Genomic DNA, 22,331 nt, shown 5'->3' on the forward strand with positions numbered 1-22,331 from the left:
GAGTAATTAAACAAGGTTCATGCATGATAGGTTCAATGTATGGGACGGTGCATGTAAGGCCTCTTTCAATGAATGGTGGCTTATCCATTTGGCTCCCCAAGGCACCTATTTGGCCAAAAGGTGTCCAGCAATTTAAAGCACAAGCTTGGCCGATCGTATTCCCAAGGCAGCATCTAAGCCATTCACACCTCAATTTGACCAATCAGCTCCTATACATGTATGGGTGGATTCATGAACGTCCAAAGGGAGGAAATATTACCTTAATTCATCACATTGAATGTATAATGTGCATGTACAAAGGGGAGAACGAATTTAGAAGGTACATGCTTCCATTCATGAACCAGCCCATCATTAAAGCTTTAATTAAGAGAGATACATGACCCATGCACCTAGCATTTGTCCAAGAGGGGTTGGATATGAATTGAAGATGCACATTCATGGAACAAGGAAGCTTTCTTATTGGTTAAGCATGCATGAACGGGTTTTGGGAAGAAACATGATTATTCAACCATGCATGAACTTACACTATCCATGAACAGAGATTTAATGCTTGAAGTGTGAACATTTTTAATTGTTGTGTGAACACATTAGTAGCTGAATTTTAATAGGCATTAGAGAGCCTATAAATAGTTTATTTTGTTTATTGTAAAAGGTTACAGAATTTGATCAATTAAACTTAATAGAACTTTTGTTCTTGTGAGGTTACCTCCTCTCTTCTTTCGTTCGAGTCTCGAAGCGACTTATCTAGCTTGCTAGTGGTGTCAATCCGAACTCCATTGAACTTATCACCGAATCGGTGTGGCGTTCAACCATATTTTTATACCTTTGGTTCTTACCTCCATATAGGTATTGGGTCAAGGTTCGCTTCTATCCTTCCACAAATTTCACCTTAAGCAATATAAGACTCGGGCAATACTTTTTAGTATTGAACATTCTTAATACTTAAGTTCATTTTTTCATCTCCATCCTATTTATTAAATATAAACTTTATTTTTTTCTTATTAAACCGAACCTACAAAATATCCGAATTTAGCCTATCTTTTGAACCCTTTTAAAAGTCTTCCGCTTAAACTGAAAACAATCTTCATCTTAAAACAATTTCGAACGAACTTCTCGTCGACGATCGGGCAACTTAAGTGAATCGACTCAATCAACCGAGCCGGATCACATCAGATAGCAAGTTTTGGTACTTTCTTCTTAGTTGGCTTAGAAGAACATTTTGGCATGTATAAGCTATTACGTTGTGTTTGAACTTTGGCATGTAAACTTTAAGCCATGCGAAAATGGCACGAATGTTCGATTGAGTTGGATCAAGGGTAGGCATGAAATGGACCTAGTTACTTTCGTAACAGATGCTGGCAGCAGCAGTGTCATGAGATTGAAAAATCACTAAAAATAGTAGGAGTGGAATTAATTGATGAATAAATTATGTAATCAAAGCTCGATGAGTCTGTTTTCATGAGGAAGTAACGAAAAGATCATATGGGCAGTATATTAAGAGATAATCAGATTTTCGTGGGACAGGGCCAGAACGGTTTCTGGATTCCCTGCTCCGACTTTGGAAATTCATTATAAATTAACCAGAGATAATTAGGGGTCGTACTATATATGTATAGATTCCTCTCTGAGTCTAGTTGTCATAGAAACAAACGGCATCAGTATTGAAGCCCCGTTCAGGGAGATATCCAAGTCGTAATGGGAAAAGGTCAGTGTAGTCGACCCCTGCAACATGGGAGACTTTGACTAATAAACTGTACTAATTGGCCCAACCAAAAATTCTAGAAAAAAATACATAGATGGGTACATGAGTCTAGTTTCTGGGAAAAATTACGAAACTGATTTTTGAGTTACGAAACTCAAGATATGATTTTTAAAACGACTAGTACACAGATTGGGCAGTGTCTGGAAAATAAACTTTATAAGGGGTTAAAGTCAGTTAACACCTCGTGTTCGACTCCGGTGTCGGTTTCGGGTTCGGGGTGTTACAATAAGCAAATTCCCAGTCCAATCAAGAAATCCATACATATTTAGTTGAAAATCAGGCCAAAATGTCAAAGGGCCCAATTTGTAAACATTTTAGTTGTTTAAGTTAATTTTTAAGTTTTAGGAATATCACATGTTAAATTCGGCCCAAAACAGCCCAATAGGATGCATGGCCGAATTTTCCTTTGTTTTTTTTAATTAAGTTTAAATTTTTTAAGTTTTCTAATTAGATTAGGATTTGTTGGAGGCCTATATAAGCATTGGCCAGCCACCCTTTGTAAACATCTTATTATTATTTTTTCTATCAAATTTCAGATTTGTTGAGTGCAGAATTTTCTTTGGGGTTTTCTCCAAGAATTCTCTCTTGAGTTTTCTTTAGAAGTTGTTTTAACAATCTTTTGATTGTGGGAGCCATCTTCAACCTTCTTCTTGCCATCGATATTCTTTGGAGGGGAGATTAGAGCCGTTTGAAGAGATTTGTGAAATCTTTCGGGATTTCAAGGATCTTTAGGACTTATCCTTTAATTCTTGCTATTTTCGATTTCTTTCTTTACTTTTCTTTGCTTATACTTGTGCCGATTTCTCATCTAATATTTTGCTGTTCTTGATTGTTTTCCAGCATTGATTGAACTCAAGATCTCATTGTTTAAGTTGTTCTCCTATTGGCAGCACCCATTCGAACCCAAAAATCCCCAATTCCTAGGGTTTGGCTGATTGGATTTCTTTCAATTTGGGAATCAATTGATTGTTGGAAATTGGGCATTCTTGGCCGAATCAATTCCTTGGCAGATTCGCATCTTTTCTTTCTTCTCAATTTCGTTTGATTCATCGATTCTATTTCTTTTCTTCTTGCTGCTCTTTTAATTGAATTTGGGAATTTTAAATTCAAATCTGATTCGGTTTAATCTTAATCTTTGTTTTTGATTTCAGATCTGTTCGTCTAGGATCTTTCGTAGGAGTTTCTCGTGACTTGGCACTCGATCTTGGTCCGCGCGCATTCCTTTATCAAGAATAATAAGGATCGATTTACCTTTTCCATTTAATACAAACCTTCGCTCATCGGGGGCATAGTGTAGTCGAAGCTCTTCGGGCTCATGTAGTGTGATTTTATCTTTGCCTATGTTGATCATTTGAATGCGTCTTTCATTTGAGAGGTAATGAAGTTGAAAGTTATCTTTCGGTCTTTCGGGAACCTGAAAAGTAGCAACACAAGAAAAATTCATATCTTGGTTAGTGGAAACATTCCTCACTACCCTTTCCTCGTCTTTTTCTTTTGTTTCTTTTTCTAACTCATTTTCTCTTCTTTCTTCAACTTCTTTTTCAATTTTCTTGTTTGTTTCACATTCCTTTTCACTCTCAATCTCTTTTTGCTCTTTTTCATTCTCTTTTTCTTTTCCTCACTTGTTTTAACAATAGAATTTTTTAGTTTGATTTGGTCCTCATGGACTTGTTCCGGAGTGAGCGGCACTAAGGTGATTTTCCTTCCTTGATGCTTGAAAGAATACCTATTTGTACGACCATCGTGAGTGACCTTTTGATCCAGTTGCCATGGTTCTCCTAGCAACAAATGGCAGGCTTGAATAGGCACTACGTCGCACACAACTTCGTCTTGATACTTACCGATAGAAAAGGCAATGCGCACTTGTTGAGTGACCTTAAATCGGCCTTCGTTGCTAAGCTCTTGTAGTTGATAAGGTTGTGGATGCTTGGTAGTGGTTAAGCAAAGCTTTTCCACCATCGTCGTGCTGGCTACGTTCGAGCAACTTTCACCATCAATAATAACTCTACAAAGCTTATCTTGTACATGGCAGTGAGTATGAAAGAGATGTTCTCGTTGCTGCTCACTCTTTGGTTTTGCCAAAGAAGGTTGCCCACGATCATGAAAATCATCATCCATTCTAGGGACACGTCGAGGGCCGCGCCTATGGGGCTGGTTATCCCTATCTTCCTTGATTGGATCCCGATAATGAGGATCTTGATTCAATCTCACCTCATTGAAAGCGGTACTCAAGGTTCGAAGTGTGGTAGCGTGTTCATCTAATTGTTGTTGGAGTTTTTGAAACATGTCATAGACATCACTATGGTCAATATCACCTTTAGACATTTTCCAAAAATCTGCAAAAATAAACACTCAACACTCAAAAATAAAAGTTAGCAAACCTCACCGTTAATCACTCAAAAAGAAAATTCAAATTCTCAATGAGGTAGAATTCAATCTTGTGAGTTCTTTATCAGAGTTTATATCAACCAAGTAGAGAGTGTGAACCAAACTACCAAAGAATCCTAATTTACACTAGGATGCCAAAAACTGACGAGACACCAATTGATTCGTGTTGCACCGAGGAAAGATTGTGCACACGTTTAAATCCTACTAACACAAGAAAAAAGAAGGTGTTAGATATTGTAAAGGGAGAATAAAAGAAAACAAATGAAAACCTACAGCTAAGAATCAATAAAAATTGCTGAAAACAGAAAACCCGAAAAATTGCGGAGTAACTTGACAACTTCGTTCGAGGTGTTCCCGATCTCAAAAAATCATGAAAATAAATATGAAATGTCCTTAAATATTTAATTTTTTATCTGGAAATTTTGGGCTCTAAACTCAACCCGCCGAATATTTTTTAAAATTTTTATTGGATTTCGTATTTTTTCAATTTTTTGACTTTTTTGACTGATTTTTTTGCGGGAATAATTTTTTTATATTCAATCACAGTGCCAAAAATATTTATGTAAAATTTCAGATCAATTGGACAATGTTTACCCACTCAAATGAATTTTTTTTGAAAGATTTTTCTGGGTAAAACTGCTATTTTTGCTTTAAAAAATTGAGATCAGTTTAGAAATCAACCAAGAACACCCAAAACGCCCAAAATTTGATACCAAATGATACGAGGGTTGCGCGCGAACCAAGATCGAGTTGCCAAGTCATGAGAAACTCCTACGAAAACCCTAAACAATCAGATCTGAAACGAAATAGAAAATTAAATGATTAGAACTTTGAATTTCCAGATCTGAAATAAAATCCCCAAATTAGCAAAGAATCAAATTGAGAATAGAAATAAGTGTTAATAAGGGTTCTTGAAACCCTAAAGGAGATTGCGATTCTGCCCAATTGAACACCAAGATAGTTTTTCCCAAATTTTGACAATCTAATGTCACCCAAAAGAGTATGGAAGAACCCTAGAAATTGGGGATTTTTGGGCTGATTCCTTAAGATAGAAAAAGGCTGAAAACATAATAAGAACAGAAAATAAATTAGATAAAGATTCAGTACAAGCAGAAATAAAGAAAGAATTGACAGCAAGAAATTAAAAGATAAGTCCTAAGAAGCCTTGAAATCCCGAAAGATCTCACAATTCCCTTCAAACGGCTCTAATCTCCCCTCCAAAGAATATCAATGGCAAGAAGAAGGCTGAAGATGGCTCCCACAATCAAAATATTGTTAAAACAACTTCTAAAGAAAACTCAAGAGAGAATTCTTGGAGAAAAACTCAAAAAGAATTCTGCACTTAAACAAATCTGATATTTTTGATATAATTAAGAAGTTGTTTACAAGGTGGCCAGCCATGCCTTTAAATAGGCCTTATAACTAGTCCTAATCTAATTAGAAAACTAAAATAAAAAACTCCTAATTATTTTATTATGGAAATTCGGTCAAAGGTCTTTATTTGGGACTCTTGGACTGAATATTTACATAAAAATTTAAAATAAGTAAATAAATAAATAAATAAAAATAAAACATTACAACTTGGGCCACTTTGACAATTTGGCCTGATTTTCAACTAAGTATGTATGGATTTCTTGATTGGGCTGGGAATTTGCTTATTGGGCCTCGCCTTCAAGAATTTGGGCTTTTGTGACTCGTATCACTGGTGATTGGGTTTGGATTCACATGCGCAAGGAGAGATTTCCCGTTCAAAGACGTTCCAAGCTTTTACCACGAGGAGATGGACCTTTTCAAGTCTTGGAGAGGATTAATGATAACGCTTATAAGTTAGATTTACCTGGTGAGTATGGGGTTAGTGCTACTTTTAATGTTGCTGATTTATCCCTTTTTTATGTAGGTGACGATTTGGGAGCAAATCGCCTCGATGAGGGGGGAATGATGCAACCTTAGCCAGGGAAATTACTACTGAATCCAATGAGCTACCACGAGGACCAATAACTAGATCACGAGCTAAGAGATTTTGAAATGCAATAGCAAGCTATGTGGAACGAGCTTGGGAAGAGCAAGTGGTCGAATTCGATAGTCGTGCTTCGAACCGTTCAAAAAGCATTACTTGCAATTTGTTGCAAGCTGAATTTTTTTCTTTTAATTAACTTGTTTTAGTTTAATAAATGAGTAGCTGATCAATTAATTTAACTTATCTTAAGTTTTAATAAATGAGTTAGTTATTGAACTTTATTAAATAAAGATGCTTCTTAATTGATCTAGTTCCTAGGATTATTTATTGATGCATAAATTAAGTTCTTTAAATTATGCTTCTTTAATTAAACTAGTTGCTGGAATAATTATTGCATATATGTTTTAGTTCATTTATTTAAGTAAGTTTAATGTTTGTTATGATTAATAAGTGTTTTCATTTGTTTAATAAACTTATTTCAATGTGTTTATTGCAGGTGACTTTTTAGCTTATAGTGGTTACAATTCAAGGCTGTTACACATTTAATTAAGTGGCTGTTCAAGTTCTTTTGAGTTACAATTAAAGGGGATGTTATAAAGGGAGCTTAAAAATCATTAAAGGAGTTTTTAAAGAGCATTTTATGCCCTTTAAATTTGACAGCAACTCTTCCACTGATGTGAGCTTGCCTACGAACCAAATGGAGAACGAACAAGAAGCCATTAAGCTGCCCATTGGTCCAATAACACGAGCTAGAGCTAAACGATTCAAAGATGCTATTTTAGCAATGGTGGAACGGGTTGAGGAAAATGATAGCAAGGAGTTTAAAAAACGAGCTGAATATATTCAACTTCTTTGAAGCTGAATTTCGTTCTAGCTAATTAATTTGATGCTGGAATTTAGACCATTTAAATAAACATTTAAATAAGTTTCATTACAGCTTTTAAATATGTCTTAATTAATTTAAGTGTTTAATATGTCTTGATTTAGTTAAATTAAAGATGTCTTGATGTCATTTAGTTTGTCTAAATTATTACATGTTTTAAATTTGTCTAGCCGAATTTATGTGTTATGATTTGTTAATATTTAAGTTGTCTCAATGTTATTTAGGATGTTCACATTATATTTTAATTTAGTTCAGATGAATTTGCTTGAAATTAATTAAGTTCATGTTTATTTTTAGGTGCAGCTGAATTTGGAGATGAATTGGGCAGATTCATGCATGGAGATTCAATGAATTTGAAGATGCATGTGCAGCTGAACTAATGCATTAAAAGCTGATTAATTTTGGTGTTCTTCAAGGCAACTATTCGGCCAAGAGTGATCAAGCTTTTCATCCTTTCAAGCTTGGCCGATTCTCTTCCCAAGGGCATATAAAAGCTGTTCACACTATGTCTATTCGGTTCAGCCATGTTCACACTTCAAGGCTCTTCAAAACCGTCCATTCACACTTCTAAATGGCTGTTCAAGTTGCCAATTAATGCTGGTAATTTTTCATCAATAGTTGCTTCATGAATGACCTCATTAAACTCCATTGGCTGAATGTAGCTGCTGCCATTTTTCTAAGTTCATTGAAAGCTCTTCCTTGGTCTCTATTCAGCCGAACCTTGATGCAAGCTTATACATGAATTTAAGCTGAATTTTTGTTCAATTTTTGCTTAGAAATTAAGTCTAGAATATGTCCATTCGGCTACTAGACATTAGACTATAAATAGTTGCTCAATTTCTTGTAAAAGCACTTTTGACAAATTTCTGAATGAAATATCATTTTAGTGAGGCAATTCACTCTCTTTATTCTCCAAAGCTCAAATTGACTTATCTTCAACAAGTGGCGTAAATCTGAATTTGTTTCGAACTTATCACCATTGGTGTGGCGTTCTTCATACCGTAGGTTCCTATTTTGCTAAATAGAGGGTCTCGGTTTTATCCCAAATCCTTTCTTTCTTTGAAATCTTTAGCCCCGGGTCCTTATTTGCTAATAAGGGTTGACTTGTTTTCATTGAAATATCCAGCAATCAACACTCCATCAAACTCCCTTGTTTCCCAAAGCCATTTAATTTTAAACACCAAGACTTGAATTTATTTCAAGGCCGACACTACCTAATTTCGATCGGGAAATATTACAACTCTTTATTTCATACGAAACGAGCTCGTATCAGTTGGTATCAGAGCTGGTTAATTTAGGTACATAAATTGTAGTTTTTGAAATAAAAATAAAAAAAAAACGAAAAGAAAAAAAAATTTTGAAAAAAGAAATATTGCATACGGTCTAGGTGCGGACGAAAAGACGTGAAAGATCCGTAAAAAAAAAAAGAGTCTGGAACTTCAACAAAAATTTTCCCAAAATCACTTTCTACACTCCTTTATATCCATATTAGTGAAATTTCACGCTATTTAAAAAAAATTTATATATATGCCACATCTTCAAACCTTTCTTTTTCTTTCGAGCCTACCTAAACCATATCATATTCCTTTGTTTAGGCCCTTGAAGTCGACCCACAAGTGGGATAAGTCTAAGGTAGCTTTTTAGAATATCGAGAGTCGGATTTGAGAGGTAAAAGGTAAGAGAGTACATCAAGATAAAAGCCGAAAATAGAGTGAAACACGAGAGGAGTGAATTCTTTTATTGTGACTGAATTGTGAGGTTTTTTTTGTGGTGAGGATATTTTCTTAATTTTAATCATCATGTCAAGGAGCCCGGAACGACGAGCAACAAGTGGAGGAGCCTCGAATGCGACTGGTGGAGGAGTTAATCTTCAACCAAGGAGAAACGTTCCCGGAGGCGGAGTGCCCGATCTACAAGTTCAAGCAATCGTGCGAGAAATTTCTCGTTTGTTCCAACCTCAATTCGATTCCCTTCATGAACGAATGGAACAAATGGAGGAACGAAGCCAACGTACGAACACCCCTCTTATTCCGAGAAGAGAGCGAGAACGTCCATGGCAACATGCAAATGATCTATATGAAGCAAGTGATGTTGAAAGTGATCGAGCTTCGCGACTGATATGACCCTGGTCAAGGATGCCCTTGATTTCAGCTTGAATTCAGCTCCTCAAGCTCCATTTAGCTTGGTTCAGCTCACCGAATTTTATTTTAGCTCACATGAGCTTAATTCAGCTCGTTTGAGCTTGGTTTAAATTCAATTCAGCTCATTATTAGCTCTTTAGCTAAATTAACTTTATTTGCTGGAGTTTTAGACCATTTAAATAAGCATGTAAATAAGTTTCATTACAGCTTTTAAATATGTCTTAATTTATTACAAGTGTTTAATATGTCTTGATTTGGCTGAATTAAAGGTGTCTAGATGTCATTTAATTTGTCTAAATTATTACATGTTTTAATTTTGTCCAGCCGAATTTATGTGTCATGTTTATTAATATTCAAGTTGTCACAATGTTAATTAGGATGTTCACATTATGTTTTAATTAAGTTCATTTGTCTTATGTAGGTGCACCCGAATTTGAAGATACATTGGGCAGATTCATGCATGTAGATTCAATGAATGTGAAGGTACATCCCTTTGGACGGCACATGCATGTAAGGAATTAATGCAAGGTGCATGCATAGAAAGGTTCAATGGACGGCAATCAAGAGGCATTTGCATGTTCATGATGGTCATTCATGTATTTGAAGATTCATGGATCAAATTAATGATGGACCATGCATTGGACGGTTCATGTATTGATCATGTGTTCACACCTTGTGTTCACACCATGATGACCATTCAGTTGGATGTTCACACACAAGAGTCTACTCAAGCTCCTTGTTCACACCAAGTTTGATCCTTCATGAAGCCTCATTTAATTAAGCCACTCATGGTGAAACAACATGAATTAAAGGCTCCATTAAAGGAGTTAGCCGAATCTAGCCATGCATGCATGAAGAACATTTATCCAAGTACATCAATGCATATTCATGAAGCTAACCACTCACCTCCCATTCGGCCGAACATGGACAAGAACATCATTGGACATTTTTCTAGAAGTTTCATGTTTTAATTAGGTACATTACTTAATTGTTAAGTTCATGAATGGACTATTCGGCTAGCATAAGATATTAGTATAAATAGTTGGTTATTTTCAATTGTAAGGGACTTTTTGCCAAATTTCTGAATGAAACATAATTTTAGTGAGAAATTCACTCTCTTTATTCTCCAAAGCTCAAATTGACTTATCTTCAACGAGTGGCGTCAATCTGACTTTGTTCGAACTTATCACCCATTGGTGTGGCGTTCTTCATACCGTAGGTTCCTATTTTGCTAAATAGAGGGTCTCGGTTTTTATCCTATTTCCATTTCTTTCTTTGAAACCTTAAGCCCGGGTCCTTATTTGATAATAAGGGTTCGATCTTGTTTCATCGAATTACCCAGCAAACAACAACCCATTAAACTCCTTTGTTCCTAAAGCCATCCAACTTCAAACACCAAGACTTGAATTTGATTCAATTCCGATACTACCTAATTTCGATCGGGAAAGATTACGACTCGTCTTTACATCCGAAACGAGCTCGTATCAGCGACAAAGTGCAAGGCGACAAGGCCAACGAGCATGGGGACCAAGAGATCGAGAGAGGACCGATGATGATTTAAAAAACATTAAAATGGCAATTCCTGCTTTTCAAGGAAGGTCGGATCTCGAGGCCTATCTTGAATGGGAGAAGAAGGTGGAGTTAGTTTTCGAGTGCCACAATTACTCGGAAAGCAAGAAGGTAAAGTTAGCTGCTATAGAATTCTCCGAATACTCCATAATATGGTGGGATCAACTCACGATGAGCCGAAGACGCAATGGCGAATGTCCCGTGTCTACATGGGCAGAAATGAAAGCCATAATGAGAAAGCGATTCATTCCTGCTAACTATCACCGGGAGTTGTATCAAAAGCTCCAAAGCTTAACTCAAGGCCAACGAAGCGTGGAGGATTACTACAAGGAAATGGAAGTGGCCATGATCCGCGCCGATGTGGAGGAAGATCGAGAAGCCACCATGGCTCGATTTCTCGCCGGCCTTAACCGAGATATTGCAAATATTGTGGAGCTACACCATTATGTCGAGGTCATTGATATGGTCCATATGGCCATAAAGGTTGAAAAACAATTAAAGAGAAAAGGTACGTTCCGTTCTTTCCCTAATACTTCTTCTACGACTAAGTGGGGGCAAGGGTCCAACAAACGAGACTTGCCGAGTCGAAATAAAGAAGTAAGTGGAGCTACCAAATTCAACAAACCGATTACCGAATCGAGTAAAGGAAAGATGGGATGCCCAACCAAATAGATCCCGAGACATCAAATGCTTCAAATGTCTTGGAAGGGGCCACATCGCAAGCCAATGCCCGAACCAAAATGCGATGTTTGTTCGAGATGATGGAGAAATTGAATCCGAAAGTGAATAAGAGAACGAGGCCGTTGAACAACTCGAAGAAGAGGAAGACATCGAACAAGCCGAGAATGGAGAAATCTTGGTTGTGAAAAGAAGTCTCACTTTGCAAGGTGCCGAAAATGATCAACAACGCGAAAACATCTTCCATACGCGATGTCAAGTGCAAGGTAAGATTTGTTGCGTGATAATCGATGGGGGAAGTTGTACAAATGTGGCTAGTACGTTGATGGTGGAGAAACTCGGATTGGCCACCACCAAACATCCCCATCCGTATAAACTCCAATGGCTTAACGATGGTGGAGAATTGAAGGTAACAAAACAAGTGCTCATTTCATTCACAATCGGAAAATATCAAGATGAAGTGATGTGCGACGTTGTACCGATGCATGCGGGGCATCTTCTTTTGGGACGTCTGTGGCAATTTGACAAGCGAGCAATTCATGATGGTTACACAAATCGATTCTCTTTCAAACATATGGGACGAATGGTGACTCTAGCTCCATTATCACCGAAACAAGTGTACGAAGATTAACTCAAAATGAGGAGTTCGATTGAAAAATCAAAAGAAATCGAGAGAGAGCAAAAAAATGAAAAGAATAAAGAAAAGAGTGAAGAAAAGAAGAAAAACAAAAAGATGAGTGATAAAAAAAGAGAGAGAGAATGAAAAAGAAAGCGAAAAACACACTGAGAAAAGAAAGAAAAACTTTTGAAAAGTGTGTTTTTCGCTTTCTTTTTCATTCTCTCAAAATTTTTCAAAAGACTCTCTTAACTTCAATTGGTCTTCATAAACCTGCCTCGGTGTCATCGGGACTAAGGTGACATTTTTGCCTTCAAACTTGAAAGTGTAGCGGTTTGTAAAACCATCATGAATAGCTTTACGGTCGAATTGCCATGGACGACCCAATAACATATGACCAGCATGCATAGGTACTACGTCGCATAAAACTTTGTCGAAATATTTTCCGATAGTGAACGGCACCAAAACTTGCTTAGTTACCTTCAACTCCCCTCCATCATTAAGCCATTGAAGTTTGTAAGGTTGAGGGTGCTTAGTTGTTGGCAAGCCGAGTTTTTCAACCATTAAGGTGCTGGCCACATTTGTACAACTCCCGCCATCAACGATCAAGCTGCACACCTTGCCTTGGACATGGCAACGTGTATGGAAAATGTTCTCCCTTTGCTGTTCGTTTTCAACGCTTTGAAGACTAAGACTTCGTTTAATGACGAGGATTTCGCCATCAACAGCATATTCAAGTTCGTCTTCTTCTTCGGCGGTTTCATCGGGTTCTTCATCATCGTTTTCGTCCAATTCGATCTCTCCATTAGCCCGCAATATCATGTTAGTTCGATTAGGGCATTGACTTGCAATATGGCCCCTCCCTAAACACTTGAAACACTTTATTTCTCGTGATCGATTCGGCATGACAACTTCTTTACCTTTGCTTGTTTCACCAACGGGTTTACTAACCTTAGAAGACAAAGGGTGATCTTTAGTGCGATTAGAGAAGTCTTTCTTACCCGTGCCTTGGTTCCACCTTTGAAAATTGTTAGTGCTAGGAAAGGTTCGGCTAGTTCCTTTTCTCTTCAATTGTTTTTCGACTTTGATGGCAACATGTACCATATCAACAACTTCGACATAGTGTTGAAGTTCCACCACGTTAGCTATGTCACGATTAAGGCCGGCTAAGAATCGAGCCATGGTTGCTTCACGATCTTCATCCACGTTTGCTCGAATCATGGCAATTTCCATTTCTTTGTGATACGAGTCATAAAGGCCCAATCCAAGTTCAAGAACGTGATGGGCTCACATTGCCACAAGGCCCAATAACGAGATCAAAGGCCCGACAAATGCGGTCCAAACTAAATGGGACCATTCAAGAGCTTGTTAGCAAGGCCTTAGATGCATACACGAGAGAACAAGAAAATCAAGATTCACTTTCTTGTTTTCAAGAGAATCAAGAAACCGAATCTCGGCCCAATTTTGCTGTTCGAAGAGATTTCAGGAATCAAGAAAATCAAGATTTTAAATCTTGGAAATCTTGGTCCAAGAAACCAAATCTTCCAGCCAAAATGCATTGGATCTCCATTACGAGCGTCAACGACCCAATTTTGGTAGGAGATGGATCACGAGCCCAAATTCTTGAAGGCGAGGCCCAATAACCAAAATCCAGCCCAATCAAGAAATTTCTTCATACTTAGTTGAAAATCAGGCCAAAATGTCAAAGGGCCCAATTTGTAAACATCTTACTTGTTTAATTTAATTTTTTAATCTTTAGGAGCATTACATGTAAAATTCAGCCCAAAACAGCCCATATAAGTGCATGGCCAAATTTACCTTGTTATTTTATTAATTAGGTTTAATTTTATTAGTTACTTGTGAGATTAGGATTTGTTGGAGGCCTATATAAGCATTGGCCAGCCACCCTTTGTAAAAACATCTTATTATTATTTTTTCTATAAAATTTCAGATTTGTTGAGTGCAGAATTTTCTTTGGGGTTTTCTCCAAGAATTCTCTCTTGAGTTTTCTTTAGAAGTTGTTTTAACAATCTTTTGATTGTGGGAGCCATCTTCAACCTTCTTCTTGCCATCGATATTCTTTGGAGGGGAGATTAGAGCCGTTTGAAGAGATTTGTGAAATCTTTCGGGATTTCAAGGATCTTTAGGACTTCTCCTTTAATTTTTGCTGTTCAATTTCTTTTCTTTATTTCTGTTGATGCCGAATCTATATCTAATATTTTGCTATTCTTGTTTGTTTTCCAGCATTGATTAAACTCAAGATCTCATCGTTTAAGTTGTTCTCCTATTGGCAGCACCCATTCGAACCCAAAAATCCCCAATTCCTAGGGTTTGGCCGATTGGATTTCTTTCAATTTGGGAATCAATTGATTGCTGGAAATTGGGCATTCTTGGCCGAATCAATCCCTTGGCAGATTCGCATCTTTTCTTTCTTCTCAATTTCGTTTGATTCATCGATTCTATCTCTTTTCTTCTTGCTGCTCTTTTAATTGAATTTGGGAATTTTAAATTCAAATCTGATTCGGTTTAATCTTAATCTTTGTTTTTGATTTCAGATCTGTTCGTCTAGGATCTTTCGTAGGAGTTTCCCGTGACTTGGCAACTCGATCTTGGTCCGCGCGCAACCCCGTATCATTTGGTATCAGATTTTGGGCGTTTTGGGTGTTCTTGGTTTATTTCTAAACTGATCTCTATTTTTTAAAGCACAAACAGCAGTTTTACCCAGAAAAATTGTTCAAAAAAATTCATTTGAGTGGGTAAACATTGTCCGATTGATCTTAAATTTTACATACATATTTGTGGCACTGTGATTGAATATAAAAAAATTATTTCCGCAAAAAAATCAGTCAAAAAAGTCAAAAAATCGAAAAAATATGAAATCCAATAAAAATTTTAAAAAATATTCAGCGGGTTGAATTTGGTGCCCAAAATTTCCAGATCACAAATTCAATATATAAGGACACTACAGATTTAATTTTGTGATTTTTGGAGATCGGGAACACCTCGAACGAAGTTGTCAAGTTACTCCGCAATTTTTTGGGTTTTCTGTTTTCAGCAATTTTTATTGATTCTTAGCTGTAGGTTTTCATTTGTTTCCCTTTATTCTTCCTTTACGTTATCTAACACCTTCTTGTTTCTTGTGTTAGTAGGATTTAAACGTGTGCACAACTTCTTCCTCGGTGCAACACGAATCAATTGGTGTCTCGTCAGTTTTTGGCATCCTAGTGCAAATTAGGATTCTTTGGTAGTTTGGTTCACACTCTCTAATTGGTTGATATAAACTCTGATAAAGAACTCACAAGATTGAATTCGACCTCATTGAGAATTTGATTTTTCTTTTTGTGTGATTAATGGTGAGGTTTGATAACTTTTATTTTTGAGTGTTGAGTGTTTTGCAGGTTTTAAAAAAATGTCTACAGGTGATAATACTAGTGACATATTTAAAAAATTCCAACAACAGTTGGACGAACAGGCTGCTGCACTTCGAGCGTTGACTGCTACTATCAATGAGGTGCGGTTGAATCAAGAGCCTCAATATCAAGATCAAATTAAAGACGATGTGGATAACCAGCCTCCTGCTCATAGGCGCGCTCCTCGGCGTGTCCCTAGAACTGATTATGATCTTCATGATCGTGGACAACCCTCTTTGGCAAAACCAAAGAGCGAGCAGCAACGAGAACATCTCTTTCATACTCGCTGCCATGTACAAGGTAAGCTTTGTAGAGTTATTATTGATGGTGAAAGTTGCTCGAACGTAGCCAGCACGACGATGGTGGAAAAGCTTTGCTTAACCACTACCAAGCATCCACGACCTTATCAACTACAAGGGCTTAGCAATGAAAGCCAATTTAAGGTCACTCAACAAGTGCGCATCGCCTTTTCTATCGGTAAATATCAAGACGAAGTCGTGTGCGACGTAGTACCCATTCAAGCCTGCCATTTATTGCTAGGAGAACCATGGCAACTAGATCGAAAGGTCACTCACGATGGTCGTACCAATAGGTATTCTTTCAAGTATCAAGGAAGGAAAATCACCTTAGTGCCGCTCACTCCGGAACAAGTCCATGAGGACCAAATCAAACTGAAAAATTCTGTTAAAAAAAGTGAGGAAAAAGAAAAAGAGAATGAAAAAGAGCAAAAAGAGATTGAGAGTGAAAAAGAAATTGAAGAAAGAAGAGAAAATGAATTAGAAAAAGAAACAAAAGAAAAAGACGTGGAAAGGGTAGTGAGGAATGTTTCCACTAACCAAGATATGAATTTTTCTTGTGTTGCTACTTTTCAGGTTCCCGAAAGATCGAAAGATAACTTTCAACTTCAATACCTCTCAAATGAAAGACGCTTTCATACGATCAACTTAGGCAAAGATGAAATCACACTACATGATCCCGAAGGTAAGCGAGGTAAGGAAATTTTAGAAACCGAGTCCAGTACAGATTTGAAAATTATTGATAAAACTTTTGGTGACTTAGTTCTTAAAAGATTCCCTCATTTTGATCCAATTAATTGTTACTCTTCGATTGTGGTTGATAAAGTCATTATGAAAAGAAGCGGGATTTGTTATTCTCTTGATTTACCTTGTGTAAAATCCTCGAATTTGTCCAAATCTGTTTTGGAGAATAAGGTAACGAAATTTTCCAAATTTGTTTTCAATTTATATTCGTGCCTTAGACAGTTTATGTGGTTGTACATGAAGTTTGAGTTCCATTTGACAAAGGTTAACTCAACAACGGAGATTCGACTACACTATGCCCCCGATGAACGAAGGCTTGTTTTAAATGAAAAAGGTAAAATCGACCCTTATTCTTTTGCTTATCAAGGTAAGATGCTTGAAACCTTTGAAACACTTTTGTACTCCTCGGATAGCGACAAAGATCGTGTTGATGAACACTTAGATCGAAACGTGCTTGACTGTCCTATTTTATTTATTGATGATAAATCTATTTTGATGGTTGATAAAAAGATTCTTGTTTTTGATAATGCATGTGTGAGTGAATCTATAGACCGTCGATTAAGGCATGGTAATCTGAATCTGTCCATCCACATGCGTTATACCTGTTCTATTATGCTTATAATTGGACTACAAGCTTGTTTGCGTTGCTATTTACTATTTCATGGCTATTCTTTTCAGTGGACTCAATTGCCATTAGTCCCATTCGATCGAGGAAAGTCGAGTTCATTTGATTTTTTAGATTCGAGGACGAATCTTTTTGAGGAAGAGGGGAATGATACGAGTCATAAAGGCCCAATCCAAGTTCAAGAACGTGAGGGGCTCACATTGCCACAAGGCCCAATAACGAGATCAAAGGCCCGACAAATGCGGTCCAAACTAAATGGGACCATTCAAGAGCTTGTTAGCAAGGCCTTAGATGCATACACGAGGGAACAAGAAAATCAAGATTCACTTTCTTGTTTTCAAGAAAATCAAGAAACCGAATCTTGGCCCAATTTTGCTGTTCGAAGAGATTTCAAGAATCAAGAAAATCAAGATTTCAAATCTTGGAAATCTTGGTCCAAGAAACCAAATCTTGCAGCCAAAACGCATTGGATCTCCATTACAAGAGTCAACGACCCAATTTTGGTAGGAGATGGATCACGAGCCCAAATTCTTGAAGGCGAGGCCCAATAACCAAAATCCAGCCCAATCAAGAAATTTCTTCATACTTAGTTGAAAATCAGGCCAAAATGTCAGAGGGCCCAATTTGTAAACATCTTACTTGTTTAATTTAATTTTTTAATCTTTAGGAGCATTACATGTAAAATTCGGCCCAAAACAGCCCATATAAGTGCATGGCCGAATTTACCTTGTTATTTTATTAATTAGGTTTAATTTTTATTAGTTACTTGTGAGATTAGGATTTGTTGGAGGCCTATATAAACATTGGCCAGCCACTCTGATACGGGGTTGCGCGCGGACCAAGATCGAGTTGCCAAGTCACGAGAAACTCCTACAAAAACCCTAAACAATTAGATCTGAAACGAAACAAAAAATTAAAAGATTAGATTTTTGAATTTTCAGATCTGAAATAAAATCCCCAAAATAGTAAAGAATCAAATAGAGAATAGAAATAAGTGTTAATAAGGAATCTTGAAACCCTAGAAGAGATTGCGATTCTGCCCAATTGAACACCAAGATAGTTTTTCCCAAATTTCGACAATCTAATTTCACCCAAAAAGAGTATGGAAAAACCCTAGAAATTGAGGATTTTTGGGCTGATTCCTTAAGATAGAAAAAGGCTGAAAACACAATAAGAACAGAAAATAGATTAGATAATGATTCAGCACAAGTAGAAATAAAGAAAGAATTGACAGTAAGAAATTAAAAGATAAGTCCTAAGAAGCCTTGAAATCTCGAAAGATCTCACAACTCCCTTCAAACGGCTCTAATCTCCCCTCCAAAGAATATCAATGGCAAGAAGAAGGTTGAAGATGGCTCCCACAATCACAAGATTGTTAAAACAACTTCTAAAGAAAACTCAATAGAGAAATCTTGGAGAAAACTCAAAGAAAATTCTGCTCTCAACAAATCTGAAATTTTAATAATAATGATAAGTGTTTAACAAGGTGGACAGCCATGCCTTTAAATAGGCCTTATAACTAGTCCTAATCTAATTAGAAAACTAAAATAAAAAAACTCCTAATTATTTTAATATGGAAATTCGGTCAAAGGTCATTTTATCTGGGACTCTTGGACTGAATATTGACATAAAATTTAAACTAAGTAAATAAATAAATAAATAAATAAAAATAAAAATAAAACTTTACAACTTGGGCCACTTTGACAATTTGGCCTGATTTTCAACTAAGTATGGATGGATTTCTTAATTGGGCTGGGAATTTGCTTATTGGGCCTCGCCTTCAAGAATTTGAGCTTTTGTGACTCGTATCACACCCTTTGTAAAAACATCTTATTATTATTTTTTCTATAAAATTTCAGATTTGTTGAGTGCAGAATTTTCTTTGGGGTTTTCTCCAAGAATTCTCTCTTGAGTTTTCTATAGAAGTTGTTTTAACAATCTTTTGATTGTGGGAGCCATCTTCAACCTTCTTGATGTGATCCGGCCCGGATTAATTGAGTCGTTTCACGTAGTTGCCCGATCGTCGACGAGGAATAGTTGAGTTATCGAAAATAGGATGAAATAAGGCTAAAGATGCAGAAGCTTTCAAATGGTTTTAAAGGTTGGCTAAGGTGATGGTAAATTTATAAGGGTAGTAGGCTCGATTTAAGGATAAAAATAAGAAAAGTGGAAGTTGATAAATGAAGGCTCGGTTTGTAAAAAGATATTATAGTTGGGTAAAATCTAGGATAGTCGGTGGAATGGATAAATGAGCTTAAACGCCAGAAATGATTCAACACTAAAAAGTGTCACCCTGATTTCTATTCGGTTCAAGGTGGGATTGCGGAATTGTAGAAGGGTTGAACGCCACACCAAAGCAAGGTGATAAGTTCAAAAGAGAACGATAGACGCCACTAGCACGCTAGATAAGTCAGATCGAAACTCGTACGAATTTAGAGAGGAGAAAACTCACTCTTTGAACAAAGTTCATTCAAATGATCAAAAGTCAAAAGTCCTTTTACAATGAAAATGAACAACTATTTATAGTGTTCAGCTAGGTAGCCGAATGGCCAAAACAAAGACTTAATGTCTAAGTAATTAATTAGGCTAGAAAAATGCTAGAAAATTTTGGAAATAAAAACTAAATTGCTGGAGCTAAATTCAGCTGAATTTGAAGCTCAAGGGACGATTTCTAGAAGAGCAAATGCACTTGGAGAAATGGCAGCAGCTAGGTTCAGCCAATTGAGCTTAAATGAGCTCATTAAAATGTAATTCTTGGCTGAAAAGAGACCAGCATTAAAGGTGAACGTGAACAGCCTTGAAGGTGTGAAAAAGGAGTTGGAAAAGTCTTTGGAAGTGTGAACAATGATCAGCCAAATGGTCCTTGGTGTGAACTCCAAATGTGAACGCATAGGTGCTGTTTTGGGAAGTGCATCGGCCAGCTTTTGGAGAATGAATTTAGTTGCTCTTCTTGGCTGAATTAACACCTTGAATTATCATAAAATGAGCCATATCCATGAATCCAACCATTCATGTATTCAGCCATTCATGTATAATCCCATACGTTGTATTGAACCATTCATGCACTTGGACTTTAATGCTCCTTCATGCATTCAGCCATCCTACAAGAAAAAACATGAACTAAATTAAGTGCAAATGTATATTCGGCTGAACTAAATGGTATTAAGACAATTAAATATAATCCAGCCACCTAATTAAATTCGGCTAACACAACATAATTATAACATGTAATAAGCTGACAAGTATTAAGAGCTGTAACTAAATTAACTAATTAACTTAAATAATTAATTTATTCCAGCAAATAAAATTAATTTAGCTAAAGAGCTAATAATGAGCTGAATTGAATTTAAACCAAGCTCAAACGAGCTGAATTAAGCTCATGTGAGCTAAAATAAAATTCGGTGAGCTGAACCAAGCTAAATGGAGCTTGAGGAGCTGAATTCAAGCTGAAATCAAGGGCATCCTTGGCCAGGGTCGTATCATTCCCCCCTTCTTTAGAACGACTTGTCCTCAAGTCGAGCCGTTGGTTCACTCGATCATAGCTCCGCGTACTCATCTTTCTTCAATCAAACGGAATCGAACACAAATAAAATAAACCACCAAACTGTTTTGTTACATCTTCACCATACAAAGTCTCATCAAACGAAGGAATTATTTTAAATGAGTAATCACAAATCATCAAGAATTCATTTGAGCAAATATGTGGCCCAAGTACCATTTGGGTAGAACATTCATAATCCTTGCAAGAAGGTATTTTCCAAATTTCATACCCACAATCGATTGAACAAAGCTTTTTGCAAGTTATGATTTTACCACTTAATCGGCTTAAATCTTGCATAGTTAAGCTTAACAGTGGCCATTGATCTTTCACCTTTTCAACAAACTTGTCATCAAGGAGAATCTTACCAAAAATTTTCAAGAGACATGTGGACACATTCAACTTAATCCGTTCATCGATCAAGCAGATAAACTCCTCACCACAACTTATTGAACACAAATTTTTATCACAAACAGATGAATGCACAGTAAAACCTTGCAATGGAAATTGAACGATTGGTTCTTCCAAAATCGCATCATCAGCATCAATAAAAATAGATGATTCATTTTTAAATAAAGCTGAACAGTTAAACACATCACAATTTAAATTCCTTGCAACAACCAATTCTTCAACAAAAATTTTATTACCAACCGAATAGGGCAGAGAAATTTTAAAGTTATCGTAAGTCATACCTTGTTTACCTCGAGGGATGGAAAAGCAAGGATCATTTTTACCTTTGTCGATCATCATAAATCTTCTCTCCTCAGAAATGTAGTCTAGTCGAATCTCTGTGGCTGAATTAACCTTAACGAAATGAAATACGAACTTCAAATACAACCACAAAAATGGATTAAGGAATGAATTTAAATTGAAATCAAATTTTTCATACCTCATTCCTTATTCAACACCCAATTATCAAAACAATAGAAATTTTTAACACAAATTGATGAAGCTTGACTTTCCCATAAAACGAACCAAAATAGATTCCGGGTTTAAAAACTTGATTTGAGTATTCATGCCAAAATGTAGCAAAATTTCATTAAACCAAACACGTTAAACCAATGGGATTTTTGCATACACAGGGACAAACAATTAAAACTTTTTACATTCATCAATTCATACTTGCACAAATTCATGGATTTTCCACAAAGTGTTAATTGGTGTACAAAATTGTCACAAATGAAAAATTTAATCGCCTTTCGTGAAAAACCGTCATCACGCAAAATTAAATCTTTGGTTTGTTGATTGGAACAAAAATCAACCACATTCAGGGAGTAGCAATTAATCAGACCAAAATAAGGAGAGCATTTAGAAATTAAGTCACTAAAAGTATTTCAACAATTTCAAACCTGGTGGTCGTGACTCGATCGTTACATTTCCTCACCTCTTACTTTGAACTCTTGGGCACGTTTTCATCTTCAACCTTACTATACTGGCATATGAAATGTCTTTATTGGAAAGTAGTGAAGTGAAAATTATCGTTTGATATCTCGGGACCTGGAAGAAGAAACAGAACAAGAACAAGTTTCATATGGATTAGTCGAAATGTCCTCACTTTTTCTGGTTCGTTATCTCTTTTTCTCTCGTTTTTTCTATTCAACTTTTTTTCTCTTTTCATTTCCTCTCATTTTCAATTTTTTTCGACTCACTCTTTTTGATTTCTTTTCTTTTAAATCTTTGTCTTTTCTTTCGATCTCTTTCCTGCACTCTTTCAATCTCTTTCT

This window comes from Gossypium hirsutum, chromosome D02, assembly GCF_007990345.1.
Source record: "Gossypium hirsutum isolate 1008001.06 chromosome D02, Gossypium_hirsutum_v2.1, whole genome shotgun sequence".
NCBI lineage: Eukaryota > Viridiplantae > Streptophyta > Magnoliopsida > Malvales > Malvaceae > Gossypium > Gossypium hirsutum.